Raw genomic sequence first — 12,281 nt, 5'->3', positions numbered from 1 at the left:
TGAACGCTATTAGAAGTAACGACTGAACTCTCTCAAGTCATATAATTCAGTCTGCAAACATTTCATAAACACAGGCTATGTGCAGAGCACTATGCTACAGGCACTAAGGAAGATAAAGAGATAAAGGAGACCTTGTAATAATGGGGCTTACAGCGTAGTGAGAGCTACAACACACACATGAAGAACTGATACAAAGCAAAACTGATTATGACGGTGCATAAGAGAAATATCAAATAACTGGGGACTTGGGGGTTCAGGGAATGCTTCATAGAGGAGGAAGGATCTGATCTAAGTCTTGAAGGATGGATGAAATTTCAATAGGATGAAAGAGGGGAAAATTCAGGGTTAGGAAATGGCATAAACAAAGGAAATAATATTTGTAAAATGCTTAGTACAGTGTCTGGCACTCATTGTCTTCCCTTCACGTAACAGACCTCAGGATGTACGGTCAGTACTATGCAACTATTGATGGGGAGGATAGAGAGCATGGAGTATTATATTAAGCAGAGGGGTGCGAAAGGATGGAGTGAAGTGTTAATTGAGAATGGGATTTCAATTTCTGTACCATAACTTAAAATGCAGGAATGACAGGGTCCTAGTCAGATTAAGAGTACAGGTGACCAAAAGTATGTTTCTGGTGTCTGAAAAATTTAATCAAAAAGCTTTTAAACTAAAAAGATGCCCAGTTATATCCACCAAGAAAGAAGGACAGCAGCTGAGACATGCAGAAGATCACAGAACACAAAATTCAAGAATGAAGTCTAATAAAATCCATGGTATCAAATGCCTACCAAGTAATGTAAAAATTTAGGTGAAGGTCCTATCTCTTCTTTGATCCTCATTTTCCTACCAATATAGCTAAAAAGGAGAATTTTCAAGGTCTTAAGAAATATCATTGTTATCTAAATTGAGTCCATATGATTTTAGATGGTTAAAAACTTAGTGTCAATACCATTCAACAAATATTTGTTGAGTAAATCAGATACCTCATCTGCTTTCTGGATTTATATCTGATTTGCTGAAAATACAAAAAAGTAGGGTAAGGGGTAGCTATACTGGGAGAAAAAAGGAGGATCAAACAATAGACAAGCTCTTTGCCTAAACTTTGTACATTTGTATATAAGCTTTGGTGCCCATGGGCTTGACTACCAGCTTCTTAAAGACTGTGTGTTCTGTGAATTTCTGGATGTGTCACTTGCTGTATTTATGATCTACATAATCTAACTTGGTAAACATACACAGGGTAGCACTTCTGGTCAAAATGACTGCATGAATAGGACACATACTAGTTTTCACATATCTAGTACAGCAAAATCATGAAGTCTGTATCAGAATGAATAACAATCAAGAAATCCAATGAGAAACTATAGTAAATTACATCTTCTACCCCAGAGCTACACAAGAGACAAGTTAGAAGCCTACGTGCAACATAAGAGGAGGCTATCAGCCAAAGACAACATCAGTGCATCTGAGTGCAACCCAGAGATTGGGCAAAGACACATGTAGCCTATGAGGCTCTATGTCTAGAGGAAGCAAGAGGAGAGGTATCTCCCTAGAAAGCAAGGGGTAATTAGAAACCCTAAGGGCAGGGACCTAGCCAGTGCAAGGGAGTGGCAACAGACAGAAATCAGCATGGTGCCACAGCAGCCAGGAAAGGATACTGTAGGTCCAAGAGTTCTAAGGTCCAAAATATTCTGTCCTGGCATATAAATGAAGACCCTAAAAGTCTACAACTATGAATCTTTGTCTCTTGGTCTTGTCCTCAGGCACAACCAAGCAGCAATGACCACCTCACCCAAAATCCTAGGATGGAAGGGAAGAATGGCTGATAGTGGTACAATGTCCCAAATTAGCAATTAAGCTGGAGAGATGAATAAATCAAAGAAACCACCTAACAATGTAACAATAATTATAAATCTGGATAGAGAGCCCCAAGAAGGAGCAAATAACCCTGTTAACTAAAAACCGTAAAAAGAGACTCAATGGAAAAAAAAGACTTTTCACAAGGATTACATTAATATTTAAGGGAAAAAAATGAAGCAAGACAGAAAATGACATAAATGAACATGAGGAAAAAAGAAGAAGGAAAATAGTTTAAAATGGTAAACCTTGCAGGTAATGGACTCTCTGAAAACTAGAATAGCCAAACATAAATCAATGACTCCAGACAAAATGAAATATTAGAACAAAATAAAAGGTTTGAAAAAATTGTAGAAAATGTAAGATAGGGGCAGCTAGATGGTGCAGTGAGTAGAGCACAGGCCCTGGAGTCAGGAGGACCTGAGTTCAAATCCAGTCTCAGACACTTGACACACTGACTAGCTGTGTGACCTTGGGCAAGTCACTTAATGCCAATTGCCCTGTCTTCCCTCCTAAAAAAATTAAAAAAAAAAAGAAAATGTAAGATGTCTGATATTAAAAACAATTGACCTGGAAAACAGATCAAGGAGAGATAATTTAGGAATCACTGGAGTCCCTGAAAACAAACAAAAGACTTGGATAATATATTTTAAAAAGTCATAAATTAAAACTGCCCAGATTGAAACCAGAGGGTTAGATAATCAAGGGAACAGAGTATATGGAAACTAGAGCTCAGCTCTATCCCACCACTAAATAATCTAAATAATGTCCTCCTCCTTCTGATGCTGCTGGTCCCATTTCCTTGGGGCAGACCACCCTGATGCCTCTTTTGTGAAGTGGGACTGAGGAGACTGTGGGACTCACCATGACCAACAAGAAGCCAAAGGAAGAGATCAAGACTGAAAACAATGACCACATTAATTTGAAGGTGTGAGAGCAAGATGGTTCTGTTATACAAATCAAGAGGCACACACCATTTGGTAAATTAATGGTAAGTCTATTGTGAATGACAGGGTTTGTCAGTGAGGGAGATCAGAATCTGATTTGATGGGAAGCCACTCAATGAAACAGACCCACCTACACAGTTGGAAATGAAGGATGAAGATATAATTGATGTATTCCAGCTACAGAAAAGAGGTATTGACTAAAAAGAGAACCTGTAACCCTACTCCAGAACTGTCCTCCCAAGGAAAACAATATTCATAATTAAAAACTGAGATTTGCTTCATCCACATTCTGACTACTGCAGGATAGTTTTCTCTCTTTAATAATTCCCTTCCACCATTCCTTAATTGTACATAAAAATAACTGGTATAATGCATTTGGGGCGATATGTTTTGGTCAACCTCAAATGGAAATGGGAAGGGCAAAAACAAACTAGTTCTATGAAAATATCCCTTTTCTCCATTAATGGCATACTCATTCAACTTTTATCTTTACAATCCAGTAAGTTATTCTGCTCTCACTTTTTAATAAAAACAACAACAAAAAAACCCCACAAAACCCACAAGAAATCCTTGTATATCCTGTTTGCATAACTTTGATGTTTTTTCTTTTATTACTGTAAAACCAAAAATAGTTTTGTAACTTTTTTGTATGTAGCTGTTACATGTATGGAAATCTGTCTTTTAGTACGAATATATTACTATAAAGAAATTAATCCTAGATAGTTTTCCTTCAAATCAAGTATCTTGTTGTTTAAATAAACAACTTCAACACACACACACACACACACACGCATGCACACATGCACTCACGCACACATGCTACAATACTTTTGAATAAAATCAAGGGTAAAACAAAAATGCCCATTATCACCACTTCTGTTTGGCATAGTACTAAAGTGCTAGCAGCAATAAGACAAGAAAAAGAAACAGAAGAATAAGTATATATAAAATAAAGAAACAATTATCACTTTCTACAGATCATATTAAGTTTTGAAAAAAATTAACTGAAACAATAACTTAAATTTTAAAGATATAAAATAAATTCACAAAAATCTATTTTTATTTTCTACATAATACTGATAAAACCCAGCAAGAAAAGATAGACAAAGAATTTCCATTTAAAATTACTTCAGAATGTGTAAAATACTTGGGAGTCTACCTACTAAGATACACACACAAACTATGTAAATATCTCTATAAATCACTGTTTAAAAAAATAAAGACAGGCCTAAATAATTGGACAAATATTAATTGCTCATAACTAGGATGGGTCAATCGAATAAAAAAGTCGATTCTACCTAAATTAATTTACTTATTGAATGCCATGATAACAAAAGTACCAAAAGATTTTTTTATAGAATCTGAAAAAGGTAATAACAAAATTCATAGCTATGTAAAAAAGGTCAAGAAGGCGGAGCCAAGATGGCAGCTGGTAAGCAGGGACTAGAGTGAGCTCCGTACCCAAGTCCCTCCAAAAACCTATAAAAAATGGCTCTGAACCAATTTGAGAACGGCAGAACCCACAGAACAGCAGAGGGAAGCAGGGCTCCAGCCCAGGACAGCCTGGATGGTCTCTGGGTGAGGTCTATTCCACACGGAGCTGCGAGCTGGGAGCTGGGAACGGAGTGGAGCAGAGCCCAGCCTGAGCGGCGTGGACCATCCAGACCAGAAGCCAGGCGGAGGGGGCCCTAGCGCCCTGAATCAGTGAGCTGCAGCAGTTACCAAACCCCTCAACCCACAAACACCAAAGACTGCGGAAAAGGTTAGTGGGAGAAGCTGCAGGAGTGGAAGGAGTTCCGCTTCCAGCCCCAGGGGCAGCGGAGGTGGGGCAGCTACAGCTGTTGTTACTTTCGGCTCCAGGCCCACCTGGTGGGAGGAATTAAGTGGCGGATCAGAGCAGGAGTGCAACAGCCTGCTGAAGATCTAAGCCCAGTCTGGACTGGGGATTCTTGGGGAAGGAGTAGTGCGGGTCTGACAGAGCTGGCACCTCCCCCCCAAACAGGGAACATAGAACTCGTTAGTCTACAAGCAGTCATACCCCACTGAAAAACTCAAGGGTCAAGTTAGTTGGTTGGGAATATGGCCAGGCAGTGAAAACGCGCCCAGATTCAGTCTCAGACTTTGGATTCTTTCTTTGGTGACAAAGAAGACCAAAACATACAGCCTAAAGAAGACAACAAAGTCATAGAGCCTACAACCAAAGCCTCCAAGAAAAACATGAACTGGCCCCAGGCCATAGAAGAACTCAAAAAGGATTTGGAAAAGCAAGTTAGAGAAGTAGAGGAAAAATTGGGAAGAGAAATGAGAAGGATGCGAGAAAACCATGAAAAACAAGTCAATGACTTGCTAAAGGAGACCCAAAAAAATACTGAAAAATACACTGAAGAAAACAACACCTTAAAAAACAGACTAACTCAAATGGCAAAAGAGCGCCAAAAAGCCAATGAGGAGAAGAATGCCTTGAAAGGCAGAATTAGCCAAATGGAAAAGGAGGTCCAAAAGACCACTGAAGAAAATACTACTTTAAAAATTAGATTGGAGCAAGTGGAAGCTAGTGACTTTATGAGAAATCAGGATGTTATAAAACAGAACCAAAGGAATGAAAAAATGGAAGACAATGTGAAATATCTCCTTGGAAAAACCACTGACCTGGAAAATAGATCCAGGAGAGATAATTTAAAAATTATTGGACTACCTGAAAGCCATGATCAAAAAAAGAGCCTAGATACCATCTTTCAAGAAATTATCAAGGAGAACTGCCCTGATATTCTAGAGCCACAGGGCAAAATAGAAATTGAAAGAATCCATCGATCGCCTCCTCAAATAGAGCCCAAAAAGAAATCTCCTCAGAATATTGTCACCAAATTCCAGAGCTCCCAGGTCAAGGAGAAAATACTGCAAGCAGCCAGAAAGAAACAATTTGAGTATTGTGGAAACACAATCAGAATAATCCAAGATCTGGCAGCTTCTACATTAAGAGATCGAAGGGCTTGGAATGCGATATTCCGGAGGTCAATGGAGCTAGGATTAAAACCTAGAATCACCTACCCAGCAAAACTGAGTATCATGTTCCAAAGCAAAATATGGATTTTCAATAAAATAGAGGACTTTCAAGCTTTCTCAGTGAAAAGACCAGAACTGAATAGAAAATTTGACTTTCAAACACAAGAATCAAGAGAAGCATGAAAAGGTAATCAAGAAACGGAAATTGCAAGGGACTTACTAAAGTTGAACTGTTTTGTTTACATTCCTACATGGAAAGATGATGTGTATGATTCATGAGACCTCAGTATTAGGGTAGTTGAAGGGAATATGCATATATGTATATATATGTTTATGTATATATATAAGTGAATGTGTATGTATGTATATGTCTATGTGTATATGTATGTATGTGTATATGTATATATATGTGTTTTTATATATATATATACATGTTAAAGAGAGAGAGCAGACACAGGGTGAGTTGAAGATGAAGGGAAGATATCTAAAAGAAATAAAATGAAATTAAGGGATGAGAGAGCAACATACTGAGAGAGGGAGATAGGGAGAGATAGAATGGGGTGGATTATCTCGCATAAAGGTGGCAAGAGGAAGCAGTTCTGTGGGAGTAGAGGAGAGGGCAGGTGAGGGGGGAATGAGTGAACCTTGCTCTCATCAGATTTGGCCTGAGGGGGAATACCATACATACTCAGTTGGGTATCTTACCCCACAGGAAAGAAGAGGGAGGAAGATAAAAAAAAATAAAAGGGGGGGGATGATGGAGGGGAGGGCAGATGGGGGTGGAGGTAATCAAAACAAACACTTTGGAAAGGGGACAGGGTCAAGGGAGAAAATTCAATAAAGCGGGATGGGTTGGGAAGGAGCAAAATGTAGTTAGCCTTTCACAGCATGAGTATTGTGGAAGGGTTATACATAATGATACATGTGCGCCCTAGGTTGAATTGCTCAACTTCTTAGGGAGGGTGGGTGGGAAGGGAAGAGGGGAGAGAATTTGGAACTCAAAGTTTTAAAATCAGATGTTCAAAAACAAAAAAAGTTTTTGCATGCAACTAAAAAATAAGATACACAGGCAATGGGGCGTAGAAATTTATCTTGCCCTACAAGAAAGGAAGGAAAAAGGGGATGAGAGGGGAGGGGGGTGATAGAGGGGAGGGCTGACTGGGGAACAGGGCAACCAGAATTTAAGCCATCTTGGAGTGGGGGGGAGGGTAGAAATGGGGAGAAAATTTGTAATTCAAACTGTTGTGAAAATCAATGCTGAAAACCAAATATGTTAAATAAATAAATTTAAATTTAAAAAAAAAAGGTCAAGAATCTCAGAGAAAATAATGAAAAGAAGAGGGAATGAAGAGGGTCTAGTAGTGCCAGATCTCAAACTATACTACAAAGCAACAATTTTCAAAACAATTTAATACTAGTTAAAAAAAAAAGAAATCTATCAGTAGCAATAAAATATACAGAAACAAATGTTTCTAGTATCCTGGTTTTTGATAAACACAAAGACCCTGGCTGCTAGGATAAAGTCTCATTATATGGCAAAAACTGCTGGGAAAATTGGACAGTAGTACAGAAGAAATTAGATTTAGGCCAGCATTTCACACCCATACCAAGATAAGTTCCTTAATGGATATGTGACCAAGATATAAAAGATCATAACTTGAACAAATTAGACAAACATGGAAAAATTACCTGTAAGTTTTAGAAAAAAGTTTATAATAATGGAGAGAAAAGTTTATAATAAATAATGGAGAGAGAGGACCACAGAAGATTAAATGTATAATTTTGATTAAGTAAAATTCAAAAGTTTTGTATAAATATAACAAAGCTAAGATTAAAAGGTAAACAAGTGAGATAAAAATCTTCAAGAAATTTCACTGTTAAGGGTCTCATTTCCAAGGTACATAAGAAACAGATTCAAATTTATAAGAATAAGAGTCATTCCTCAATTAAGTGATCTAAAGATATAAACAGGTAGCACTCAAGTTGGAATTATACATAAAACAACTTTGAGAAGACTAGTAACTCTGATCAAAACACAGACAGGAACACAAACACACACACATACACATTCACACCCTGCCTCATTCTGCACCCTAAATCCATCAACTCTCTGTCAGGAGATGGATATTATGTTTCACCATCAATCTTGAAATCATGTAAGATCACTGTACTGAATTTGGGGAAAAAATACACACACACACACACACACACACACATTCAATGAGAAAAATTGTTTTGCTTGACTATATTTGTTCAACTCCCCTAATACTAAGAAAGAGCTTATCGGGCTCATCAAATACACACATCATCTTTCCATGTAGGAATGTAAACAAAACAGTTCAACTTCAGTAAGTTCCTTATGATTTCTCTTTCTTGTTTACCTTTTCATGCTTCTCTTGATTCTTGTGTTTGAAAGTCAGATTTTTTATTCAGCTCTGGTCTTTTCACTGAGAAAGCTTGAAAGTCCTCTATTTTATTGAAAATCCGTATTTTGCCTTGGAGCATTATACTCAGTTTAACTGGGTAGGTGATTCTTGGTTTTAATCCTAGCTCCTTTGACCTCCAGAATATCATATTCCAAGCCCTTCGATCCCTTAATATAGAAGCTGCTAGATTTTGTATTATCCTGATTGTGTTTCCACAATAGTCAAATGGTTTCTTTCTAGCTGCTTGAAGTATTTTCTCCTTGATCTGGGAACTCTGGAATTTGGCGACAAAATTCCTAGGAGTTTTCTTTTGGGGCTCTTTTTCAAGAGGTGATTGGTAGATTCTTTCAATTTCTATTTTGCCCTGTGGCTCTAGAATATCAGGGCAGTTCTCCTTGATAATTTCTTGAAAGATGACATCTAGGTTCTTTTTTTTTTGATCATGGCTTTCAGGTAGTCCAATAATTTTTAAATTATCTCTCCTGGATCTATTTTCCAGGTCAGTGGTTTTTCCAAGGAGATATTTCACAGTCTTCCATTTTTTCATTCCTTTGGTTCTGTTTTATAATATTTTGATTTCTCATAAAGTCACTAGCTTCCACCTGCTCCAATCTAATTTTTAAGGTGGTATTTTCTTCAGTGGTCTTCTGGACCTCCTTTTCCATTTGGCTAATCCTGCGTTTTAAGGCATTCTTCTCCTCATTGGCTTTTTGGAGCTCTTTTGCCATTTGTCAGTCTATTTTTTAAGGTGTTATTTTCTTCAATATTTTTTGGCAGTCTCCTTTAGCAAGTCATTGACTTGTTTTTCATGGTTTTCTTGCATCACTCTCATTTCTCTTCCTAATTTTTCCTCTACTTCTCTTACCTGCTTTTCTAAATCCTTTTTGAGCTCTTCCACGGCCTAAGTCCAATTCGTATTTTTCTTGGAGGCTTTTGATGCAGGTTCTTTAACTTTGTTGACTTCTTCTGGCTATATGTTTTGATCATCTTTGTCACCAAAAAAAGATTTTAGAGTCTGAGTCTGCATCCTTTTTCACTGCCTGGCCATGTTCCCAGCCAACTACTTGACCTTTGAGCTTTTTGTCAGGGTATGACTGCTTGTAGAGAGTGCTTTGTCCCAAGCTTGAGGGGCTGTGCTGCTGTTTTCAGAGCTACTTCTACTCCCCTGTCACCACAAGCTCTGCCACATCAGCACTCCTCCTCCCCCAAGAACCTCCAACCAGATCCAAGCAGGGCAAAGCAAGCCCTGCACTCCCGCTCTGGTTTCCTGCTTGATTCCTCCCACCATGTGAGCCAGGGACTCTGGAGCTCTGCAAGCAGCCTCAGGAGCTTCCTGCTGCTGCCACCACTGCACCACCTCCACCACCCCCAGGGATGAGGCCGGACAGCTCTAAACTTGATCCCGCAGTTTCCCACTAACCTGCTCTTTGGCATTTGTGGGCTGAGAAATCTGGTAACTGCCACAGCTCAATGATTCATGGACCTAAGGCCTGTTCCAGCCAGCTGACTCTGGTCTGTCCTGGCACGGCCCACGCTGGCCTGCACTCCGCTCCCAGCACCATGCAATAGACCCTTCCCAGCGACCATCCAGGCTCTCCTAGGCTGGAGACCTTTTTCCCTCTGCTATTTCATGGATTCTGCAGCTCTAGAATTTGTTCAGAGACATTTTTTACAGGTGTTTAGAGGGATTTGAGGGAGAGCTTAGGCAAGTCCTTGCTTTCCAGTTGCCATCTTGGCTCTGCCCCCTATATATGTGTATTTTTTAAAGGAGAAAGTGGTATGAAATAGAGACTTACATTTTCATACAGAAAACTTTTGTGTTCTGTTGTATATATGAAAATGTTCTTTTTTAGTGTTTAACATACAAATTTTTAACAAAAAATACATAAGGATTTTTTAGCTATTTTGGGAGAAAAACGAGGATCAAAGAAAAGATCTAACCTTTGCTTGGGTCAGATGGGATAATGATAACTGACAACAGGGAGAAGTCAGAACTAATGAATTTTTATTTCATTTTTTCTGTAAAGGAGAATAATTTGTACACTGAAAATGACAAAACAAAAATTACTAACAGAGAGTTGATATCTAAGATAAGTAAGAAGATAATAAGAAAGGATTTAGCTGTCCTTAAAGAATTCAAGACACCTAGTTCAAATTAACTACATTCTCCTATCCTGAAAGAACTGGCAGATGTGAATACTGAATCACTGCTAATGATATCTAAAAGATCATGGAAAATGAGGGCACTACAATATTGGGAAAAGGCAGATAGTCTGATTTTCAAAAAAGAGAAGAGAACAAAATCTGTTGAATTTAGACCAGTTAGTTTGACTTTCATACCGAGAAAACTCTAATGTAGGTCATTAGAAGATGGTTGGTAAATATCTAGAAAGGGAAGCAGTAAATTACAAAGAGCCAGCGGGGCAGCTTCATCAAGAACAGCTCATTCCAGGCTAATTTCATATCCTTTTTTCGATAGGAATACTTAACCTCTCTACTCTGACCTGTGCTGTTCAATATTCTTATCAATGACTTAGATAAAGCATTTATCATATGCTCTTTAAACTTACAGGTAACACAAAATTGTTAGGGATAGCTAAAACAGTTGATTAGAGTTCGGATACAAAAGGATCTTGACAGACTAAGAGCATTGGGCTGGGTCTAATACAATGAAATTCAACTTGAAAAGATATCTCTCCAGTAAAATGCTTTAGGGATCGGTGCTGCTTAACATTTTTATCAGAAACTTGGATAAAGGCATAGATAGCATACTTTTTAGATTTACAGATGACACCAAGCTGGGAGGAATGACTAATACACTAACTGATAGAGTCAGGATCCCAAAAAGCACCTGGAGAGGCTAAGGCATAGGTGAATTAGGAGCTCAACAGGGATAAAGTCTTCAATACGACAACACAACTAGAATAGGGTAATAGTCAGCATAATTAATAAACAACTGTCCATAAAGATCTAAGGCTTTTAGTGAAATGTAAACTCAACATGAATGAAGATAATGACACTTTACCCCCAAAAGTTGATGACATTAAGAGAAGCATAGATTCCAGCTATAAAGAACAGATAATTTTGCTTTATTTTTCCCACATCTGGAATACTCTGGTCCTGCTTGGATGCCACAGTTTGGAAAGCGCAATGATGCTGGCAACAAAGGGAACCAGAACTGTAGACACCACTGAGTTCACGCTATACCAGGATTATTTCAAAGATGGAGGGACGTTTAGTTTAAAAAAGGGAAGAGATGGGGAGGGTGTGAGGCTGGAAATGATGGCTGTTGTCAAGTACTTGAAGAGCTGTTATATGGGAAAGGGTTTAGACTTGTTCTGGTTAGACCCAGGGAAGAACCTGGACAATGTGAGGAAGCTGCAAAGAGCAAATTTAGGTATGATGTAAAGGAAAACTTCCTATTGCTATCCAGAAAAGGGAGACAATGGTTTCCACATTATTGGAGATATCAAAGCAGTGGCTAGATAACTGTCATCAAGGTAGGATGTACCCAGGATTCCAGTTGAGGTATAAACTGAACTATGTGCTCTAAAATTTTTGATTCTATAATTCAGAGTAGAGGGAGAGAAGACTGAAAAGTAGTGTGAGGTACCAGTCTATAGAGGGGTTTGAATAACAGGCTAAAGTGCTGCCATTGATTCCTCCCCTCTTCCCAGAGTTATTTCTGAAGAAACAAGCAAGCCTTGCTCTTCAACACAATGAACCAATACAATTTAACTAAGCTCAAAAAATATTTATTTAGCTCCCCAGCCCTATAAACCAGATTTTATTGTTATGTGATCAACCAGATTTGCCTGTGTTTCCTTGAAATACTAGAGGACCTCCCAAAGAACCATGGTCTTAAACTCTTTTGCCTATATTTTAAGTTCATATTACTCATCGAAATATCACCATCCAAATATTTGTTCTGCTCCACAGAATTCAGTAAATTCCATTATTTAAATGGAACAAAAATTTACATAATATGCTGAAGAGATTTGAAGTAACTTGTGTAAGTCCGTGGAGGCACATCAGAGCCCTGCCT

The 12,281-nt window shown here is 38.4% G+C and overlaps 1 protein-coding gene across 2 annotated transcripts in view; it reads right to left on the bottom strand.

Annotated features, from left to right (window-relative positions):
- CHD2 (chromodomain helicase DNA binding protein 2) overlaps positions 1 to 12,281 on the bottom strand; it is a 135,253-nt gene that overhangs the window by 17,882 nt on the left and 105,090 nt on the right. The gene's annotated exons all lie outside the window — the stretch shown is intronic.

The sequence above is a fragment of the Trichosurus vulpecula genome, chromosome 8, assembly GCF_011100635.1.
Source record: "Trichosurus vulpecula isolate mTriVul1 chromosome 8, mTriVul1.pri, whole genome shotgun sequence".
NCBI lineage: Eukaryota > Metazoa > Chordata > Mammalia > Diprotodontia > Phalangeridae > Trichosurus > Trichosurus vulpecula.
Note: the sequence above shows the minus strand (reverse complement) of the source record. Positions and strands in the feature narration are given on the sequence as shown.